Source organism: Gavialis gangeticus, unplaced genomic scaffold (genome assembly GCF_001723915.1).
Source record: "Gavialis gangeticus isolate Ggan-Ray unplaced genomic scaffold, GavGan_comp1, whole genome shotgun sequence".
NCBI lineage: Eukaryota > Metazoa > Chordata > Crocodylia > Gavialidae > Gavialis > Gavialis gangeticus.
In genome coordinates, this window is record NW_017729034.1 from 36,407,203 (window position 1) to 36,416,621 (window position 9,419).

General features: G+C 43.7%; 1 long non-coding RNA gene across 1 annotated transcript in view; it reads left to right on the forward strand.

The window, feature by feature from the left end:
• The first annotated feature begins 6,006 nt into the window (after nt 1-6,006).
• LOC109304313 overlaps nt 6,007-9,419 on the forward strand; it is a 20,270-nt gene continuing 16,857 nt past the window's right edge. The window contains exon 1 of the long non-coding RNA XR_002099347.1: nt 6,007-6,018. This is a non-coding gene — a long non-coding RNA (uncharacterized LOC109304313). The remainder of the gene's footprint in view (nt 6,019-9,419) is intronic.

A 9,419-nucleotide genomic window follows, 5' to 3' on the forward strand; every position in this document is an offset into this window, starting at 1 on the left:
AGAAACTTTATTCTCAGAGCAATGAATGGGAATTTACATACAGAACTATCATTATTTTACCCAGAGTTCTTTTTCTTATTTTATTTTGATTTTATTTATAAAGTTAAACCTTATATAACTACAAAAGTCTAATGTGCTTAGAGGATTAGTTAAATGCCTCAGTGATTCATCACAAGCTATCATGTTAGCTGTGTATTCTTTTCCATAACTTTTCACTCTGGTCGTCATGTTTCTCTCCCTTTTTTGTGCTGCATTTCAGTTCCAGGGTGCCAAGCCTTTAGTTTTCCCTTATTCCAACTATTTTTAAAGTTGCCTTTTCTCTATGTGGGCAACAGCTGTTTCATGTACCTCAAGTTTTGAAAAACTCAAATTAGGCTCTGGTGATATGGGTCATAGTTTGGAGAGGCTCCCTTAGCTGTTAGGAAGCAGCTAACCAGTGAGTTAGTTTGAGCCAAACAAAAGACTTGCAGAGAGCTTGCCTACCACTCCATGAAAAAGCATTTTTTAGTTCTTCTCATTCATGTATGTGTTGAAACTGGTAATGACTACATGTTATCAGGAGTAGCAAAGAAGAAAAACCTTGAAAGAATTTGAGATCCAAAGTGAAGAAGAAATTGTAACTTGGGACAAGTGGAGCAACACAGCCACAGGGAAGGAAACAGGTCTCTGGAAGTTATCTTTTTTTGCACAGTTATTGTCTAAGTCAAAGACAAGGTACTCATGAAAGTTTCAGAGCCTACACCTACCCTTCTGATGTTGGGCAATATATCAGGTTACCATACATCCTGGTTTTCCAAGGCATGCCCTTTTTTGGGGTCTTCTGATATCTGTCTGGGTGGTTTTTTGAAATACAAACAGATGTCCTAGATTTTGTTGGTAGAAATGTGTTTCTCAGCTCTCTGCAGTGGCGTGCATGTTTACCAGGGATTCAGGTTTTCTGTTTGCTGTAGAAAAACATGGGTTTTCCTCTCTGAAGGAGGAAACTACAGGTTTCCCCTTATAGGCTGGCAGCTTTCCAGCCTGCAAGGAGCTACTTGGGGTGATTGGAGGCCGGGGGCTCCACATGCATCTGCGTGCACACAGGCATGTGGCTGGCATACAGCCAGGTGGAGTGGTGGGAGCAGCCCCAGAAGCTGGATTCAGTAAATCTATTGGGAGTGGGGTACCTGGGAGATGCTGCCGGGGGGTGGGGGCACAGCTGGAGCAATTCGCACAGCATGGGAGTCCAAGCCCAGAGTAAGGGATGCCACAGGCCTCCCCTCCTACTCTCTCCAGCCTGCACTGGGACCAGACTCGCTCCACAGCTGCCTACAATCATATACTCCCCCCCAACAGTTGTCCTTTTTTTAGAAACTGGAAATATGGTCACCATAACAATATAGTAGAGAACTGGAGGACATTCAGACAAAGATTTGAGCAGTACCTAGCAGCCACAGAATGAAGAAAAAAATATAAATAAATAATATTGGATTTTGCCAGTGGATGTACAAGGAACAATGGTTTCATTTAAACTGGACACGAGTTCAAGTTAATAATTTACTAGAATATACAGAACATTAAATTGGGGCCCAAAGTGAGTCCAACAAACATCAAAATAACTGGCTGTTCACGAACAAATATACCTGTGAAAGGGAGATGCATCGCTATCATCCAAAATAAAAACAGAGTGTACAAACTCCCCTTCATTGTGGTACCTACAGAGGTGACATCAATTTTCAATCTGGCAGCTTGTGAGAAACTTAATCTAGTTAAGCATGTGCTTGTAGTATAAGAAGACACAAAATGCATGTCTGATGGTTCTTGTGGCTGTCACAGCCCAAATCTGGACAATTTTCTTAGAAAGAAAGCAGTTGTTCCAGAACATAAGAAGCAATCATACTCTTATGGGAAGAAATGTAACTACAGACAAATATACAAAAAAGGAAATCATTCTCATCAGTCTGCAGCTAAATGAATTTTGTGCTATGTGCAGAAGAATAGCTGCCAAAAGTATGAGTCAAACAGATCCCAGTTAAAGGATTCAAATCTATCAAATTTTGGAGAAAAAGCTTCTCACCAACAACAAACCAGAAACTGGATCTGATACTTCATCAGTCTGAGAAGAAAATGAAGCCCCCTGAAAGCCTTAGAGACTTATTAAAAAAGTGGGTAAAGATTTGCTCCAAAGTAATGTGCTAGTAATTTTCTCTCTGTAGATGAGTGTGAACTGATTGTTGTGTTAATTGATTTTGTAGCTATTGTTAAAAAGGGAAGATGTAGCAATAGAGGTTGTAGTTTGGAGATGTTCCCTTACTTAGACTACAGAGGTTGGGAATTGAAAGATGGTCCCTCAGTAAGGAAGCTGCTAGCTAGCCAGTCAGCTATTGTGAGCTGAAGGGCTTGCAGTGAGCTTGCCTACAACTCCACAATAAAACTTGGTTTAGTTCTTCTCATTCATGGACATCTCTTTTTTGAACCCAGTGATTACTACATAGACCTTGAAAAACATTTTTTAAAATAAAAAATAATTTTGGGGTTCTTTTTATTTGTCCTCCAATGTGAAAGCTGCTAGCAATCATGGTTTTACAATTTTCTTTATCACTGCAAGGGCTTAAAAGCTTACTTAGCAAAAAAAAACCAAAACAAAAAACCAAAAGATGATGAGATCCTCATGCATACATATGGACTTAGGATCTGGTGTTTTAAGAAAAACAGAAAATATTGTGAGACTATAGTATAGATTATACAGAGCCAAACACAGTGGTGGCAGTAAGCCAGTAGTACAAGATTTTCAGTTATTAGTAGCAAATGTATGTATAGTGGAGTCGCATCATACGCGCATTTAACTTACGCGAATTCAACTATACACGTTTGGCAAAAAACCCAAAAAAACAAAGAAAAAAATTTAAATAGTGCAGGTGATTCCGCCCAGCATTCCACTCAATGAGAGTATGCCCCAGAGTGGGCGTGAGATGGGAGATGTGAATCTGCTGTTCCCTTAGTCGGTCTCAGTTCCTGCGTGCCTCTCACAGTGTGAGCATCTCACCACGCTGAGTGTGATTCTAGTGTTTAAAGATACGTATTTTTCATACAACATGGCCCCTAAATGCGAGCTAACTACTTCATCTGGTGCTCAACCGAAGAAACAGTGATCTGATCCAATGCTAGAGGAAAAACTGGCTGTGTTGGACTTATTGAGAGACGGTATGTTGGTCTCCAGCGTGGTGCGTAAATATAGCTGCAATGAATCTAGCATCTGTGCCATCAAGATTCGAGAGAGAGAAATTCATCAAGCTGTGGCATCAAGTGCTCCAGTAACTGCTAAGGTGATGAGCCAAGTGCATGATAAGACTTTAGTGAAGACTGAAAAGGCATTTAACTTATGCCTGGAAGACATGAACCATAAATGTGTGCCTATCAATGGCAACACGCTGTGAGAAAAGGCTCTTAGCCTCTATGTGCTGTTCAAACCTCCTGCCAAAGAGGGACAGCCTTCTGATGAGAAGGAATTCAAAGCCAGCCAAGGTTGGCTTAACAGTTTTAGGAACCGCTTCAACCTCAAAAACGTGCAGACTACTGGTGAACCTGCATCTGCCGATGAAGAGGCAGCAAAAGCCTACCCCAAACAATTAAAGAAAATCATAGAAGAAAAGGGCTATCTTCCGGAACAAGTTTTTAATGCTGATGAGACTGGGCTTTTCTGGAAAAAACTGCCCAACTGCACTTATATTTTGAAATCAGAAAGACAAGCCCCTGGCTTCAAAGCAGCTAAAGACCGTGTGACTGTGTTGTTTTGTGGCAATGCAGCTGGGCATTTAATAAAGCTGGGCTTGCTCTACAGGACTGCAAATCCCCGTGCCCTAAAAGGCAAGAACAAAAATCTCCTGCCTGTGTTGTGGCAATCAAATAAGGCTTGGGTGATGGTAGCATTATTTCTGGATTGGTTCCACAAGTGTTTCATTCCGGAGGTCAAGCGGTACCTCGAAGAGAAAGGACTTGACTTAAAAGTGTTGCTGATCATAGACAACGCTCCTGGCCACCCTAAGGCACTCTGGTTTGTGCATAACGATGTTGAAGTCGTCTTTCTTCCCCCCCAATACCACCTCCATCCTCCAACCTCTCGATCAAGGCTTGATTCGCTGTTTCAAGTCCACGTATACGAGGCTTATGTTCTCACAGATACGTAGCGCTATGGATGCTCAACCCAACCTTAATGTGATGGAGTGTTGGAAGCCCTTCAACATTGCCAATTGCACCACTTATATTAAACAGGCAATGGATGCAATCAAGCCTGAAACAGTCAATGCATGTTGGCGAAACCTATGGAAAGAATGTGTGAATAATTTTAAGGGTTTCCTGACCATTGATAAAGAAGTGAAACGCATTGTTCAGGTGGGCAGACAAGTGGGTGGTGATGGCTTCGTCAACATCCTTGAGGAAGAAATTGAAGAATGAATTGAGGGCCATAGAGAAACATTGACTAACGAAGAGTTAGAGGAACTGATAAAATTGTCTACAGAAGATGAAGATGATGACGAGGAACAGGAATAGCCAGCAAGTTGGAATCTTCATAAATTTGCTGAAGCGTTCCAAGCAGTGAAACACTTGAATGATTTAATTTCTGAATATGATCCCTCTATAGAATGAAGCCTCAAAATCACATGTAGTATTATGGACTATTTGAGACCATACCAAGAAATGTTTGAGCAGCTCAAGAGACAACAGTGACAGTTGCTGATCACCATGTTTTTCAAGAAAAAACAACCAGCAGCAGATGAGCCTATGCAATCAACTTCTTGAGCTGAACCAGAGCCAACTACTTCATCTATGACTCGCTCTCTGTAATATTGACTATACGCAATTTTCGCCTTACGCGCTGATTCTGGAACCTAACCCCTGAGTAAGATGTGACCCCACTGTTCTTCAATTTGAGACACTTTCAAGATAATTTACAGAAAGTTCTGAGCAACACTTCTCCCAGAATCAATCTGTTTAATGTATCCCAAGTTACGCACCAAAAATGGAAGCACCCCCCACTAATGATCTTTTCCATAATAAACAAGAATGGTATTAAAGAAAACTATATGTTACTGGAAAATACTTTTCTATTGTGAATGATACTGTCATTTAATTTTTTTCGTGGATGTGGTAGATTCTTTCTAGTTATTCAATTACTAGATAGTAATAGATGTCCTTGGCTACCAGACTCATAGCTAACAGACTTCTCAAAACCTAGCACAGTCAGCTCCTTAATTTATTTGAGGAATCAGTCAGCTTGGGGACTAAGATGAACAGTTCTGCTTTGGTTCTTTTAGCTCAGATTTTCTTTCCTTGAGAATTTTCTCTGGCAAAATAATTCAATTTGTTGATTTTTTTATCTTGGGGCTAATTTATTTATCTCAAATTTGTATTTGTCAGGATGAAATTCTGCTTTTCAGTGGGGCTGTGCAGAGCTTTGGTTCCTGATTCAATTCCACAGCTATTCAGCCCTATTCAGTGGCTGAATCTCCGAATCTGAATTGAATAAGGAGACCCTTTAATCACTCTGAATTAAATTGGAACCCTTCAAATTAATTCGGAAAGATTCGAAAAGATTCGGCAATTCAGATATAGACACAGCTTTAAATTTTTTCTACATACCTCAAGGTACCAGGCAGCTTGTGAATGCTGCAATGGTGAGGAAGATGGAGTGTCCCACAGGAGTGTGGGGGGCTCTCCAGTGTGCTCAGTGGCAGACCCGGAAGTGGATCAGAAGTACTTCCAGTCCACTTCTGGGTCTGCCAGGGAGCACCCTGGGGGGGGCCCTGGCACCCCCCCAGCTCGGCAGCTGGTGCCTCCTGGGAGTCTCCCTGTGGCCAATTGCCAAGCTGGGGTGGGCATGGGCCCCCCCCCAGTGCACTTGGCATCGTACCCAGAAGTGGAACTGGAAGTACTTCTGGCCCACTTCTAGGTCCACCTCTGAGCACATGGGGGCACCCCCTGCACTCCTGTGGGATACTCCATACACTCCAGCATTGCAGCATTCATGAGCAACACCTGGTATCTTGAGATATGTAAAAAAAAACATTTAAAGCTGTGACTATGGCAGAATTGCTGTTCTATGAATTAGCATTGAATCTTCAGATTTGGATTCTGCTGAATTGAACCAGGGAAAGTGATCCAAATCAACAAATCAAATCCATGTCCCCAGTTTGGGCCAAATCTGAATAAAAAATGACCCATTTTGCACACCCCTACTTTTCAGCTACCTCTAGTCAGAGCATCAATGTATAATGACAGAATATTATATGCTAAAGGCAGTTCTTAGAGATAATATCCTTCTGTGAGATTAACTTTCTTCCCAGTGGTGGAGTTGTGGGTAAGAAATTAAGAAATTTTGGTTGGACTCAACATACGGCCTTCTAGTACCCTTGCCTGGTAATCAAAGATTTCTATGTGATGTTTGTCAAGATTTTGTCTGTAACTGTTATTATGTAGACATTTTTTGCTGTGTTAGAAGTTAGAATGCAGGACAGTTCATTTGTAGCATCTGACACAGTAGGTTGTAGCCCACAAAAGCTCATGCCTCTCTGAACACATTAGTCTATAACAGGGGCAGGCAGTTATTTTGGCCAAAGAGGCACTTAGGGAATTTTGCTAAGCAGTCGCAGGCTGGGCCAGCACCCCCCTCCTCTCCCAACAGCTTACCAAAACTCCCTGGTGACACTGCTCCATGCTCTCCTGAGTGGAAGGCAGCGAGTTGTGTCCAGGACTGGGACAGGTGGGTGGGGCCAGGGTTGGGATCTTAGGGTGGAGACAACATGGGGCCAGCCCCTGGGGCAGAGCCACGGTCTGGTACCCACTCATGCCCATGGAACCAATGCTTGTCACAGGGATGTGCAAGCAACAGATTATGGCTCTGCCCTGGGTCACAGCCCTGCACTGTCACTGCCCTGTGATCCTACCCTGTGATCCTGGCCTCACCCATCTGTCCTGCTCCTGGATACCGTTCTGCACCTGCCTGTGACCCCGTTACATCTGCCTGGCCATGTGCCCTTCCCATGTGAGTCTCACCCCTGGTGGTGGGTACAGAGTGGATGAGCTTGGGTGCCCAGGCAGCAGAGTGGATGAGCTGGGGTTCAGTGGCAGCAGTGCTGCTGCAACTGGGGCTGATGGGAAGTGAGTCTGGCTACCACACTGCCTCTGCCTTGCTGCATGCCCAGGGGTGGCAGGACTGGCTGTATGCACCATGGCCATGGCTGCCCTCCATGCTTGGACTGAGCAAAGCCAAGGGACCTACTGCGGGCCAGACAAAATTCCTTGGTGGGCTAGATCTTGTCCACAGCTGTATTGCCATCCTGTTCTGCCTTCTGTTGCTATTGTGTGATCTTTGTTTTTTTCTGATATCTAGTTCACATAAAGAGTGCTATACTTTTTACAAGGATGTATTTGCACTGGCACTCAGAAATGCATAGCACAGTTCCCTAGTTTTGTAGGGCCAATAAAACTTATTGTTGCACACTGCAAATGGCTTCATTTGGAAGCATTTTATAGCATTTCTTAAGAGCAGTGATTGGCTAAGAAGCTTCTTTCTCAAGCTTAAAGAAGCTGACATTTCTAATTCTAAATTTGTGGTCCAAACAATGTCAGTTACTTTGACTCTATGTGTACGTGTATGTGTATATATCTACATGTATATGTATACACATATACATGAAATAAGTATGTGTGTATGTAAATATATAGGAGGGGATCCAGAGAGGCGCATTTCCCCCCTGCCCCTTTTACCTCTATGCTCAGTGCACGTGCTCTTTTCCCATTCTCCCATCTCTTGCTTGTCACTGCCAGTGTCCCTGCATCCCTGGGCATGAAGGGAGTTTTTGTCTCACTGCAACTGTGGTGCACAGGACAGAGATGGTGGCAGGTTCCCTCTACATACCTGTTCCTTCCTAGATATTGCCTGACAGCCTGGAAGGAGGCATGAGGAGCCTCGCCCCTGTGCAGCCCAGCTGGAGCAGGGCTGGAATTCTGTTCACTCCCTGGGACAGTGGGGACACCAGCAGCAGCACACAAGGGAAGGGAAATGGGAAGAGAGAGGAGGGGAGGAGCTGGGCAGAGGACTTGCCTTGGAATATAAAGGGGAAGGGAGAGTAAGAATGCTTGCTTTCTTCTTGATTTAAAGTCCCCAAGTGCTGCTCTTGGGGTGCAGTCCATCCACTTTGGTGGGCAGGAGGGGAAGGAGGGCCCTGCAGGGTGTTGCAGCCAGTCCTGCAGCTCCATTTGCTAGTCCAGCACCCCCATTTTTAAAATCCTGGATCTGATTCTGTAGATACACACAGAGACACACACTCCTTGTTCGGTGACATACCAGATACTGTGGGGTATGATTTTGGGAGTAGGAATACTAATATTTGGTGAAGGGTGTTCAAATGGACACTCTTCTGTTATGAACACAAAGTAATGCCTGTGGGCGCTTGTCCATGTTACACCTCTCCTGTTACCAGGTTACATTTTTCCTGTGTCTATGAACAAATATCACCATTAAGCTAGCTAAATAGCATCTGTATATCCACATTGTCAGCGGATTCTATTGTTTTAGATTTTTTTTTATTGTGGTAATTTAAAACACCTCTGATATGTTTTATTTTTAGCTGCCAAATTTCTTCCATGAGGGATTTTTTTATCACTTTAAATTTTCAATGTGGATCTGACTTACACCCAAAAACATGATTTTCCCTGATTTGCAACTATTACACCACCAGGTGCTGCTTGGGTTCACTTGGTAATCCATGGAAATCCATTGAATCTCTAGTGTGATACTTCAACAAGACTCTAGGGGCTAATCTTGCAATTTTTTACTGGTGATTTAGTTCAAGGTTCAGATTAATGAAAAATACAACTTTTTTGGATTCCAAAAAAAAATTGTTCCCTGTGTTTCCATGTATTTGGGGGCAAAGATCAGAATGTTATGGGTCAGGCAGTTCAAGACTCAGGCTAATTAAAATTACACTAAAAGCTCTGTTATCCAGCATCCCCTGGCAATGGGGGATGCCGGATAACAAAATACGCCAGTTAATTGAACAGCCTGAACAGGCGTTCTTGCCTGTTTGGGCTGCTGCTTCTCTCACCACATCTGGGGTGTCACCACCCCTCCTGCAGCTTCACTGACCCTCCTGCGGCAGAGCCAACCCTCCTGCGTGCCCTGCGAGCCCCATGGGACGGAGTTCGACCCCATGCAGCCTGCTATGCCCCAGGCCATGGGGGCTCAGCAGTGCAGGCTGCTTTTCCCCAGGCTGTGGGGGCTCAGAGAAATTGGAAGTGCTGTGGTGGGTACTTCCAGTTTCACATTACCTTATGAGCCGGCATGCCGGTTAATAGAACATGCCAGCTTGTAAGGTGCCAGATAACGGAGCTTTTACTGTACATTTTGTTGTACTGGGTTTTTGGTTTGGCAGAGCTGG